At 38.3% G+C, this 14143-nt stretch overlaps 1 long non-coding RNA gene across 1 annotated transcript in view; it reads right to left on the reverse strand.

Annotated features, from left to right (window-relative positions):
* Nucleotides 1–1635: 1635 nt before the first annotated feature.
* The window catches only part of LOC121141316, a 135717-nt gene continuing 123209 nt past the window's right edge, over nucleotides 1636–14143 (reverse strand). Inside the window, exon 3 of the long non-coding RNA XR_005878194.1 lies at nucleotides 1636–1692. This is a non-coding gene — a long non-coding RNA (uncharacterized LOC121141316). The remainder of the gene's footprint in view (nucleotides 1693–14143) is intronic.

A 14143-nucleotide genomic window follows, 5' to 3' on the forward strand; every position in this document is an offset into this window, starting at 1 on the left:
TTTCATACGTCTCGTCATGTGCGATGACTGCAGTAGAACTAGAGTGTTATTTGTGTTTCTCAATTCTCCACGTCCACCCCTGGCAGTTTGAATGCTTACTGGAAGTTCTTCTGAGACATTTTTAACTCTCATATTAGGATATTTTAAGTTCTTCTGAATGTTGCAACGCCTATGTAAATGTCCTTAAAATGGTACCTTAAAGTGAGGAAGCTTCTCTGATCTTCCTGAATGATCCTCTAACCCTCTCTTCGTAACTCCACTGATGGTAGGTATGAGTTGTGGCTTCAGTATGCTTTGACCTTAGTCCTCTTTTCCCCTTTTACTTAAGGAAAATACATCCTGTTACTGACCACCCACCTCCCTGTGGATCTTCTGGGTGGAGAGGCTCTGTGTCTCAGTAAACTTTTTACTCACTAGCAAAGTCATCCTGGCAATGATTGTTTGTTTAATTACAAAGTTGTGATACTTGTTTTCTGACTATTTCTCCCTCTTATCATGCCTGCCACCCAGTTCTGGATGGTCCCTTGAACGACCCTCTGCATCCCATCAATTTTATTAATGTAACACAAATAAAACCCAGAGACACACATTGGGGTTCAAGCTGAAGATCATAAAAGTGAAGCAGCTAGACAGTAACTCTTACCTCTACCTTAGACTAAATAGGCCATCCTGGTTTCATGAATCCTCTGGAGACTAAATGCCTAAGACTAAATATCACATGAGACCCTTTGCGTCTTCCTTATATACCTGTCTAGCACTGGGATTAAAGGTGTGAGCTTTGTTATTCTTTTAGAAAGACTCACTCTTGTATAGCCCAAGGTAGTCTTGGGCTCACAGAGATCCATCTGCCTCTGACCCCTGAGTCCTGAGATTAAAGATGTGTGCCACCACTGCCCAGCTTCTAGGACTGTGGCTAGCTTTACATTCTGATCTTCAGTGACTTTATATAGATCATAAGCAATATATCACCACAGATTAAGTTTTCTTCTACACGATGTCATTAAAGTATCAAATTTTCCATTTATCATTTTTGCTGTTAGTTAATTAAAATGTTTGTACAATGCATTATGGCCATATTCACCCATCTGCTACAACTCTTCCCAGGTTCAATCCCCATTTCCCATCCACCTAACTCGGTGTGTTTTGTTTTGTTTTTTAACCCATCCTGACCAATTGTGATGGCCGGATTTTGGGGTGGTGGGGATTCATGATCTTCCACTACGGAGCAGTCAGCTTACCAAAGACTATTCTCTCAGAGAAAACCATTCCTTCTAAACAAGTAACACTTGCCAATTGCTCCGTGTCTGAGGGCAGGATTGTAGTCCCAGCTCCCCCTCCGTGCTGGGGTTTGTTCTGGCTTGGGCTTGCACAGGTGGTGTGCATTTAACCATGACAGCTGTAAACATAAATGTGCAGCAGATCTGCTGTAATGAGGAGATGGTTTCTTTCAGTCACCCACTGTCTCTGGCCCCTACAATCTTTCCACTCCTCTCCTGCCATACCCTGGTAGCAGGTGTAGCACATTTGCTTCCTTAGGATTGAGAATTGTGCAGTCTTTTACTTACATTGTACTAACCCCTCTCACTTTTTGTGGTTTGATTCATACCAGTTGAATAAAAAATCAGTTGTACTTACCTACTACTCATGAGAAATCCTTGGACGTGACTGCCAACCATAGCCTCTGTAGTTGTTCTGGAAGCAAACCAGAAGAATTATCATGTTAGTATGTTTTTCATTTTTTATTTCATGCTCTTTTCTACTTTCTTCTTTCCTATTTCCCAGACCTCTCTCTCCTCCCTGACCCCCTCCTCTCTCTCTCTCTCTCTCTCTCTCTCTCTCTCTCTCTCTCTCTCTCTCTCTCTCTCTCTCTCTCTCTCTCTCTCTCTCTTACACACACACACATACACACACAATTACTTAAAAGCACATTACATCATAGCATTTTCAATTGGTGAAAAAACATGTATACTCAGCATAAATTACTCTAGAATTCAGTATAAATTACTCTATAGCTGGCAGCATACAATGGTCCATATCCTGATTGCCTTGATTTTCTTCTTTGACCCCTGGCAAGACAGCAAGAAAGAAGATATGAAGAAAGTCTTTATCATACTACTAGTCCTGCTGCAGACTTTCCACAGGATTGCCTTCTCCCAGTCCTCCACCACCAAGGGACAATGTCTTTTGGTTCAGACCTATGGTCCCCTTAGTACTTTACCATTTTCCCTTTCAACATTTCCTAATAGCCTATATCCATTTTATGTGACATCCACTGACCCACAGAAACATTCTCTACCAGGAACCAAATATCCACCATACTTGGCTAGGACCCATAGTGCACAACAGCAAAAATGAACAGAATACCCACCCAGTAAAAATGAAACCAGATATCTACACCAAGAAACACTTCAAATGTCATAACTCCAGATTCCAACACAAATCTGAACAATCAAGACAATATTCCTCCTCCAGAAGGTAATCCTAGCAACCCTACTGTAACACTCCCTGAGAAAAGCAATTTAGCTAAAACACAACAAGGATAGCCATTAAGAATATGTTTAATTTTGTGCTTTGACTTGTGTGTGTTCATTTTACCCAGATATTTATACTTCTGTATAATTTTCCCTATGCACATTATCCAAATAAAAATTTTAAAAGTAAAATACAGAACGTGTTAAAAAGCCTTAAGAAGGATATGAATACAAGCCTTAATAAAGACCATAAAAACATGGGCTAACAATTGAAACAAATAATGAAAACAAGAGAAGATGTGGAAGTAAACTTTAACAAGGAAATCCAAACTGAAAATGAAAAATTTAAGATGCCAAACAAGAAAAACCTCAGAGGTACATCTCACCAATAGATTAAAAGAATTAAAGAGGGGATTTCAGGTCTTAAAACAAGACAGAAGTAATCAATGGTTCCAGTCAAAGAATCAGTTAACCTAAAAAATATCCAGGCACAAAATATCAATAAATCTGGGACACTACAAGAATACCAGAACTTTGAACACTGTATATAGAAATAAAATATAAAAACCCAGATCAAAGATACAGAAAATATTTTAGCAAAATCATAATAAAAAATTTCCTCAATGTAAAGGAACAGATGTCTATCAATATGCAAGAGATATACAGAACACCAAATAGGCAGGAGCACAAAAGAAATTCCCCATGACACATAATAAGCAAAACACCAAATGTATAAACAAAGAAAGGATATTAAAAGCACCAAAGGAAAAACAGCAAATTACTTAAAAGGCAGGTACATTAGAATAACACTTGGCTTTTTCCGAGGAAAATATTTAAGTGGAAAAGGACTGGACAGATGTTCTACAAGCTCTGAGAGACCAAAACTACCAGCCCAGATTATTATACCTAGCAAAACTATCAATCACAATCAATGGAGAAATTATGTGACAAAACCACATTTAATGCAATTTCTGTCAACCAAAAGACACTAGAAGGAAAACATAGGTCTGAAGAGGTTAAGTATACCCAGCATGATACAAAGAATAAATAATAGAAGAGTAAATCAAGAGGGAGTGGGAAACCCACATCAGAACAAAATAGCAGAAATAAAAAACACCAAAAACACTGCTCATTAATTACGCTCAATATTAATAATCTCAATTCCTCCATTAAAAGACACAAGCTAACAGACTGGATTAGAAAATAGGATCCATCTATTGGGTGCATCCAAAATACATATATCATCATCAAGGACAGACAATATTTTAGTATTAAAGGGTGGAAAAGGGGATGCCAAGCAATTCTAAGAAATGGGCAGCCATAACTATGTTAATGTATGATGAAACAGACTTCAAATCAAAACTAACCAGAAGAGATAGGGAAGGACTATATATTCATTAAAGAAAACTCTATTACGAGTATATTACAATTCTAAACATGCATGCACCAAACACAAGAGAAGCATAGTTCAAAAAGAAATGCTACTACAATTAAAATCATGTATTTATCTTAACAGAGTGATAGTATGTGTCTTTAATACCCTCTCTCACCAACATACAATGGGATAATTTTCAGCTGTTAAGAAAAATAAGTTATGAAATTTGCAGGTAGCTATATGGGGCCAGAAAAATCATCATTTAGTAAAGTAATACAGACCCAAAAGGCAAATATTGCCTGTTCTCCCTTATGTGTGTGTGTGTGTGTGTGTGTGTGTGCTAGCTTTTAAGGTTTCTATTTTGTGATTCAATATGAATAACAACAGGGTTAGGTACCTAATAAGGTCAGGAGAAAAGAAGAGCTTCTATGAGGAAGGGAAAATAAAACATGGCATCATTTTTAAAGAAGGAGAAACTAGACCAGAGGATTAAATGGAAAGCGGAGAGGAAGAACATGGCGACAAAGGAAACGTGAGGTGGGACAAATAACACTAAAGGGTTTTATGGAAACACATGGGAACCTACTACTATAAAAGTTTCCTGAAACTTATATATGAAGGGAATTTAAATGGAGTCATCATACAATGGGGGAGAGAATGCCCAATGTAGACATCTTACAACACCAGGTAAAATCTCAAAGCCAGAATTTTTTGAGTTGTTGTCTTAAGGAGTCGAATTGCCTCATCCCAAATGTCACAATACATTGCCAAGGCATTTGGTTACTCTCTCTGTCTCCTAACAGTCAGGTCCTATTGCTGAAGAGGCCATTTGCTTATGTCATCAAACGTGGAAATGGAGCAGGTGTCCATGTAGAAGCTTCACTCCTAATGACTAACACTCCTAGTGCTAAAAGGTACTTGCACACCACTGGAGGGTAAACATAATTATCAGTATCACCCAGCTACAAGTCCTACAGTCTACAGCATTGAACTCCTTACAAGATATACTAGTACTAGTGGGAAAAAATGTTATGTGAATTAGCCAACCCCTTTTTGGTAGGATTTAAGGACTGCTCTATAAGATGGAACCAGATATTGGATAGGTCATGGCCTAAGGGAAAACCTAACAAAATCCCTGTACTGAGAACAAGAAGTAGACACAAAGTCCCAGTGCTGACTGAGAAGCTTTTTGAAATTGATACCTAATGAGAAAGGGAAAATCAGTTGTCTCTAATGGGGCATCACTGTTCATATCAACCACATTCTAATTCACACCCCAGGTCAGGAGTAGTAGAATAACACAAAATGAACTCCATGTTGCTCTGTAGGCTTATATACTTTTCCATGGGTTTTTGCTTACTTTTAGTTTTGTTCTTTTGGATTGGTATTTTTGAGGGGTGACATAAAGTTGGGTGGGTAGGGAAGTAGGAAGAATCTGGGAGAAGTTGGAGGAGGAGAAAAACATTGCAAAAATATAATGTGTGAAAAATGTTTCTAGAAAAGAAAAAGAAACCAATGCATTTTCTTAATTTCCAAAATCTTGAGAATCACTCAAGGCAATATTGTATTTCCTTAATCATTATTGCTATCTATGAAGTAAAACTACTTAGAACAATATTACAAGTAAAAAGCAATATACAGATTGTCCGTGACTTAACAAAAGTTTGATTTATGATTCTTAAACTTGATGAGTTTGAAACAGTTCACATTTTATGTAAACCAGACTTTCCTTTTTTATCTGTCTGGGGTGACGATAAGCAATGGAATACTTCCAGATAGCCACATGATCAGAAAAGTAAGAAAGCAACACTCTATTGTGTATTGTGTCACTAAAAGATGATGTTCATGTGCTAGGTAAACCAAGAATATTTTCAACCTTAGCTATTTTCAACTTACATATTTATCATGATTTGTACTCATAGTAAGTTAAAGAGTTCAAATTAATAATATAATCTGCTCTAAAAATGACATTTCTAAATTTTAATGAAAATGCAAAACTTCACAGGAGGATTATGTAAGTATATTTACTTTTTATTGTCATTGTTGTTTTGAGACAGGGTCTCTCTACATAGCCCTTGCTGTCCTGTAATTCACTGTGTAGTCCATGCTGGCCTCTTACTCAGAGAAATCTACCTTCTTCTGCCATCCAAGTGCTTAGATTTGAGGTGTGTGCCACCATTCCTGGCTTACATATGTTTATTTTAATATTAATTCATGTCTTTCCATTACTGGGTCATTGATGGCAGAAATCAGAGTTCCTGCTTCATGGAAGAGTCTACCAGACTTTCCGCAGGACACAGAAAAATGACTGATAGACTGCCGATGCAGATGGACAATTTGAAATTTCCTGCTTGGCTGAGAAGTCTTCCAGGCACATTGTGGCCTATGGGCTGAAGATGGATGCCCAACATTAGAGAGGAACTTTGGGTGACTTTTCAGGTAGCGAGGTTCTAGTGCTTATATATTATCCTACTGTGGTTTTTGATGGAGTTGAAGACAGATAGTTGTAATCATAGTTATCCTTAATTAGGATTAAAAATAAGTTACACATAAGACTTTAGACTCACAAAGATAGGATAGATGATATTTTCTTTAAATGTTATTAAATGTTAATGAACAAAATATTGTAACTATAGTTCTTGCTTGGTAATTGTTCTGTTATATATAATTCAACTGTGTTAAAGTTTAAGCCTTTCTTTTTATTTAGACAGAAAAGAGGAGATGATGGTGGAAGTTCTGTGTATATTTCAATAAATCACTGATGGACAATAGGGAAACAAGATAGGTGGAAGTAGGAGTCGGGGTGGATTCTGGGAAATAGAGTGAAGAGACTCATTTCCATGTGACCTCCCAGGAGGAGTCCTTATAAAATATTTGTTAGTAATTATGGATTAATAATCAAGTCAGAGCTAGCTGATAAGAAACTGAGCAAATGGCCAACAGCTTCATAATTTAAATAAATAAATGATCACAGAAAATTGTAGGAAAGGCTCTTAAACACATATGACAAGATTCAATCACTCATAGATATATTGTTTATGGTCTACTAAAGCAACCTTAGATCGAAATGGGTGATGTAGTCTCTGTGAAACTTCAGAGAACAATGAAGACTGCACTGCTCTCCACCAAGCCTCAGACTGCAAGCCTTGGAGGTCCTGTCTTCTCCCACTTTATATTCCTTTACCCAGCCATATCACTACTACTGTCTCCAACTCCCTAGTGGTGGGATTAAAGGTATGCTGAGATCACTTTTGCATGAGCTGTTTCTCTTTTATACTAAATCAAAATTGTGTAGCTCTGTATGACTTGAACTAACAGAGATCTGTCTGCTTCTTTTTTCCCAAATCCTGAGATTAAAGGTGTGTATCACCAGTGCCTAACCTCCGTAGCTAGCTAGTATGGCTGCTGAGATTACAGGTGTAGATCACCACTGACTAACTCTATGACTGTGGCTGTCTTTGCATTTTGATCCCGAGGCAAGCTTTATTAAATCCTAAAAAATATATTATCATAATAACCAATAGGGAAGGATCTTCACAACCTATCCTACAGAAAAGGAAATGAAGCCCACAGTCATAGTTTCCCTAAAGAAATGAAAGAGGATGGGCCAGTGTCCTGGGGACCGCCATTGAGCCTCCCCTCCGGGCGGGAGCTTACACGCCCCAGTTTCCTGGTCTTTTTCTCCACCCACGGGACCAGGCAATTCGGGGCCTGTTACTGAGCCCGCATTCCAGTGTCTGGAGACTGCCACTGATTCTTCCCTCCTAGCGAGAGTCTATGCCCCCCCAGATTCCTGATCTTCTTCTTGACCCATGGAACCAGGCCTAGGACCAGGAAGAGAAGAACTACCAGAGTGTTGGACTTGCTTGAACCCAACAAAAGGGAACTCTGGTCCTCTAACCACCAGGCCAGGAAGAGGCTCTTTCTGCAGCCACTAGAAGAAGGGATGGGAAGGAGACAATACAAAAACACACTCAGCAACAGAAAAATAATATGGCACCGAAAGATTCTAAAGACTGTTCACCAGCAAGACTCCAACATTCCAATGCAAATGAAGTAGAAGAGAAAGACCTTGAAACCAACTTCAAGAAAATGATACAAAGAATATATGGGAAAATCCCCTAAAGAAATGGAAGATAAAACGAACCAAAAAATATAAGACATGGAAGGAAATACAAACCAAAAAAGCAAGAAATGGAAGAAGAAACAAACCAAAAAATGCAACAAATAGAAAAAACAAAGCAAAAATTGGAAGAACAGTGCAAGGCTGAAAACTGAAATAGAGACAATAAAAAAAAACACAGTCTGAAGGAAGTCTGGAAATGGTTAAGTACTTCAGATACAAGCATAACCAACAGAATACAAGAGATGGAAGAGAAAATCTCAGGTGTTGAAGACATACTAGGAAAAAATAGATTCATCAACCAAAGAAAATCTTAAAGTCTGACAAATCCCTAATACAAAATATTCAGGAAATATGGGACACCATGAAAAGACCAAACCTAAGAATTGTAGGTATAGAAGAAGGAGAAGGAAACTACCTCAAAGGGGCAGAAAATATATTCAACAAAATCATAGAAGAAAACTCTCCCAAACTAAAGAAAGACATGCCAATGAAGGTACAAGAAGCTTACAGAACACCAAATAGAGTGAACCACAAAAAGTCCCCTCGCCACATGATAATCAAGGCCCCAAATATACAGAATAAAGAAATAATATTAAGAGCAGCTAAGGAAAAAGGCCAAGTAACATATAAAGGCAAACCCATCAGAATTACACCTGACTTCTACATGGAAACTGTGAAAGCTACAAGGTCCTGGATAGATATTCTACCAACACTAAGAGGTCATGGATGCCAGACCATACTACTATACCAAGCAAAGCTCTCAATCACTATAGATGGAGAAAACAAGATATTCCATGACAAAACTAGATTCAAACAATACATATCCACTAACCCAGACCTACAGAAAGTTCTGGAAGGAAAACTCCAACCCAAGGAAGTTAACTACAATGAGAAAAACATAGGCAATAGATAATCTCACCTTACCAACAGTCAAAAGAAAAAAGGGATAGAAATCCACATATAATTCCACCACCAGGAACCATTCCAATAAAAAGAAGAATGAGCAATCAATGGTCATTAATATCCCTCAATATTAATAGTTTTAACTTGCCCATAAAAAGGCACAGGCTAACAGAATGGATTCAAAGACACAACCCATCCTTCTGCAACATACAAGAAACATACCTCAGCCTCAAAAACAGACAATACCTCAGAGTAAAGGGTTGGGAAAAGATTTTCCGATCAACTAGACCCAAAAAACAAGCGGGGGTAGCAATCCTAATATCTAACAAATTAGACTTTAAAATAAAATCAATCAAAAATGATGAAGGATGTCATTTCATACTCATCACAGGAGAAATCTGCCAAGATGAAGTTTCAGTTCTGAGAATCTTTGCCCAAATACAAAAACGTCCATGTTTGTGAAAGAAACATTATTAAACCTCAAATCACATATAAAGCCCCACACATGTATAGTGGGAGACTTCAACACCCCACTCTCACCACTAGACAGGAATACCAGACAGAAACTTAACAAAAATGAGCAAAGGAATTAATAGACGTCATGACTCAATTGGGATTAACAGATATCTACAGAATATTCCATCCAAATAAAAAAGAATATGCATTTTCTCATCATGACAGGGAACCTTCTCAAAAATCGACCACATACTTGGCAACATATCCAACCTCAACAGGTACAAAAAAAATGAAATAACTCCATGTATCTTATCAGACCACAATGCATTTAAGTCAGAATTCAACAACAACACAAATTGCAGAAACCTTACAAACTAACAGAAATTGAATAATGAGCCATGGTACCATTCCTGGGTCAAAGAAGAATTAAAAAAAGAAATTGAAAGCTTCCTAGAATTCAATGAGAATGAAGACACAACCTACCCAAACTTATGGGACACTTTGAAAGCAGTGCTAAGAGGAAAGTCCATAGCACTTAATGCCCACATGAATAAACTGGAGAATAGTTACACTAGAGAATTAACATCACAGCTGAAAGCTCTAGAACACAAAGAAGCAAACTCACCCAAGAGTGATAGCAGCCAGGAAATAATCAAACTGAGGGCTGATATCCATAAAGTAGAAATTAGGAAAACAATACAAACAATCAATGTAACAAAGAGTTGGTTTTTCGAGAAAATCAACAAGAGGGACAAACATTTATCCAAATTTCTGAAATGGCAGAGTGTGAATATGCAAATTAACAAAGTAAGAAATGAAAAGGGGGACATAAAAATGGACACTGAGGAAATCCAGATAATCATCAGGTCAAACTTTGAAAACCTGTACTCCACAAAATTTGAAAATATAAAGGAAATGGACAATTTTCTGGACAGATATCACTTACCAAAATTGAATGAAGAACAGATAAGCAACTTAAATAGACCTATAACCCCTATAGAAGCAGTCATTAGAAGTCTCCCAACCAAAAAAAGCCCAGGGCCAGATGGCCTCAGTGCAGAATTCTACCAGAAATTCAAAGAGCAGCTAATACCAGTGTTTCTCAAAGTATTCCATGCAACAGAAGTAGAAGGGTGTTTGCCAAACTCTTTTTAGGAGGCTTCAATAATCTTGATATCCAAATCACACAAAGACACAACTAAGAAAGAGAATTCAGACCAATATCCCAAGGTAAATCAAGAGGATACCAGAAAATGGAAAGATCTCCCATACTCTTGGATAGGAAGGCTCAACGTAGTAAAAATGACAATCCTGCCAAAAGCCATCTACAGATTCAATGCAATCCCCATTAAAATCCCACCACAATTCTTCACAGACCTTGAAAGAACAATAATTTCCTTTATTTGGAAAAACAAAAGAACCAGGATACCCAAAACAACTCTATTCCACAAAGCAATGTCTAGAGGCATCACCATCCCTGATTTCAAGCTCTGTTATAGAGTTATACTCCTGAAAACAGCTTGGAATTGGCACAAAAATAGACTGGTAGACCAATGAAATTTAATTGAACACCTGCAATATTAACCCATACATTTATAAATATCTAATCTTCGACAAAGAAGCTAAAAATATACAATGGAAAAAGGAAAGCATGTTCCACAAATGGTGCTGGCATAACTGGATGCTGGCATGTAGAAGAATATGGATAGATACATGTCTATCACCATGCACAAAACTTAAGTCCAAATGGATCAAAGACCTCAACATAAATTCAGTCACACTGAACCTTAGAAGAGAAAGTGGGAGGTGCCCTTGAACGAACTGGTACATAAAACCAGTAGCACAAACACTGAGGTCAACAGTTAATACATGGGACCTCCTGAAACAGAGAAGCTTCTGTAAGGCAAAGGACACAGTCAATAAGACAAAAGGGCAGCCCACAGAATAGGAAAAGATACTCATTAATGCCACATTTGACAGAGAGCTGAGCTCTAAAATTTACAAAGAACTCAAGAAGCAAGTCTCCAAAACACCAAATAATCCAATTAAAATGTGGGGTACAGAACTAAATAGAGAATTCTCAATAGAGGAGTCTAAAATGGCTGAGAGGCACTTGAGAAAGTGCTCAACATCCTTAGACATCTGGGAAGTGCAAATCAAAACAACTCTGAGATACTAAGTCACTCCCCTCAGAATGGCTAAAATCAAAAACACCAATGACAGTTTATGCTGGAGGAGAAAGAGGAACACTCCTCCAATGCTGGTGGGAGTGTCAACTCATACAGTCACTTTGGAAATCAATATGGAGATTCCTTAGGAAAATGGGAATCATTCCACCACAAGACCCAGCAATTCCACTCTTAGGCATATATCCAAAAGATGCACATTCATACAATAAGGACATCTGTTCCACTATGTTCATAGTAGTACTATTTGTAATAGCCAGAACCTGGAAACAACCTCGATGCCCCTCAACTGAAGAGTGGATAGAGAAAATGTGGTACATTTACACAATGGAGTACTATTCAGCAGAAAAAAAACCAATGGAATCTTGAAATTTGCAGGCAAATGGATGGCACTAGAAGAAACTATCTTGAGTGAGGTAACCCAGTCACAAAAAGACACTCATATATGGATTTTAGACATGGTTCAAGGGAGTACCAGCCTACAATCCCACTGACAGAGAGTCTGGGAAACAGAATCTTCAACCAAAGACTGATGGAAGCAGAAGCAGATACCCGTAGCTAAACACTGAGATGAACTCAAGGAACCCAGTAACAGAGAGGGAGGACTGATGAGCATAGGGGTCAAGAATGGGCTTGCTTATCCCACAGAAACAGCTGACCTGAACAAGGGAGAGCTCTTGAACCCCAGATTGATGACTGGGAGTCCAGCATGGGACTGATCCAGACCCTCTGAATGTGGGGGTCAGTGAGGAGGCCTAGGCAATCTATGGAGCCTTTTGTAGTAGATCAATATTTATCCCTGGCATATAAATGGACTTTGGGTCCCCATCCCACAATGAAAGATGCTCTCTCAGCCTGGATAATTGGGGGAGGGCCTAGACCCTGCCCTGGATGAAATGACAAACTATGGACACCCTCCATTGAGGGCCTCACCCTCCCTGGGGAAAGGAAGGGGTATTGGGGAAGGGGGGTTAGTTGGTTGGTGGGAGGGCATGGGAGGAGGGTAGGGAGAGGGAGAGGGACCTGGGATTGACATGTGAAGCAACCTTGTTTCTAATTTAAATTTAAAAATTAAAAAAAGACAAAGAAGAAATGAAAGAGCCCAGAGTAGTAACCACACGCCTCTTGACTCCAGTCGTATCATATACGTGGCATTTTTTAAATCTTTGTATGCATTCTTATGCTTACAGAATTCTCTACCCCACTGCATACCAGAAACTTAAAATGTCAGGTGGGGCCATGGACAATTCATGGTGGGGCCATTCTCAAATGACTGTAAGAAAGAGATTGAGTTTCAGTGAAAATATCAATGCAGTGGATTTTGCTAACTCAGTCCTTCAGAATAATATACCATAAGCCTGCTGTTTCTTTAAAGAAATTGTCTTAATTTTAATAGCATGCATTAGCAAACACCCCACTTTAACTCTTCTAGGTATTAAAATGATGAGGAGGAAATAGCAGTATCTGTGACTTAATTTTGCTCATTTGACTCCTAGACTCACAAAGATGATTGCCATTTAATGCAAAATATGCTCTATGAGTTTACATCTATGAGGAACTGATCCCTGGAGACACAGCTGACTCTCCCTCTCTTGGCCATTGTTGATTACCTGCAGGCCTTCATATAGGGATGAACACAGGATTCTTAAACTCCTTAGGGTCTTTCATTATCAGTGCTTCAATCAGTTGATTTTTACACTTCTATGATCTTTCTGCACAGTCCACACACACACATGCACACACACACACAAACATACACACAGTGTATATGTATATGTAAACACACATACACATGTGCATGCACATAATATATATGTATACATATATACACATACATACACAACCACACACACACACACATATACATGCTACCTCCATGAACAATTGCACTTTAGTAATACTATCCGCTTTCAACACACCCTTGCTGTTGAGAAATATGAATGTGTGGAAGCTGAACTTCTAGGTGGTATTCCATAACCCAATATCTCTTCACATGCATAGATTTAAGTACTTATTATTGGTATTCTTTGTAGCCTAAGTGCCAGGTTCATTACTGTACAGACATAAATATAAGCTAGAAAGTGATCAGCCCACTAATTGATACCGACAGTCAATTAGTGCTTCAAAGGGGCTGGTTCAGTGCTTTGCACACAGGGAACATGAGAGAAAGACTCTAGTCTGTTGTGGTATAATCTCTGTTGTCTGATTGTGGAGCAGAGCTGCATATATTGTAGTATGGATTCCACAGAAACTATGCAGGGTTTCCCACTGGTTGCTAACTGGGATGGTTGCATATGGGAAACAATGATATAGTGTAATTTGAACCAATTAGCTTTCCCTTCCTAAGCTGTAGACTAAACCCATGCTGGCTCTGTTCAGGTCAAAAGTCTTCTTAATCTCTCTGTTATGCTGATCAAACCTCCAGCTGTCGGGTCAAATTATTTCCAATAGGCTAGTTCTATTTGTGACTAATTAAAATTTCTTCCTGATTGCATACAGTCCTTATAAATGTATAATCCCTTTGTTGTGTAGCGAATTGAGAATATGGTCCTAATTTAAAAACAAATATTCATGCAGGCTTCTCAGTATGATGTAAGTCACAAATTTCAGTAAAATAAATGAAAAA

This window comes from Mesocricetus auratus, unplaced genomic scaffold (genome assembly GCF_017639785.1).
Source record: "Mesocricetus auratus isolate SY011 unplaced genomic scaffold, BCM_Maur_2.0 Super-Scaffold_2245, whole genome shotgun sequence".
In the NCBI taxonomy this organism is placed as follows: domain Eukaryota; kingdom Metazoa; phylum Chordata; class Mammalia; order Rodentia; family Cricetidae; genus Mesocricetus; species Mesocricetus auratus.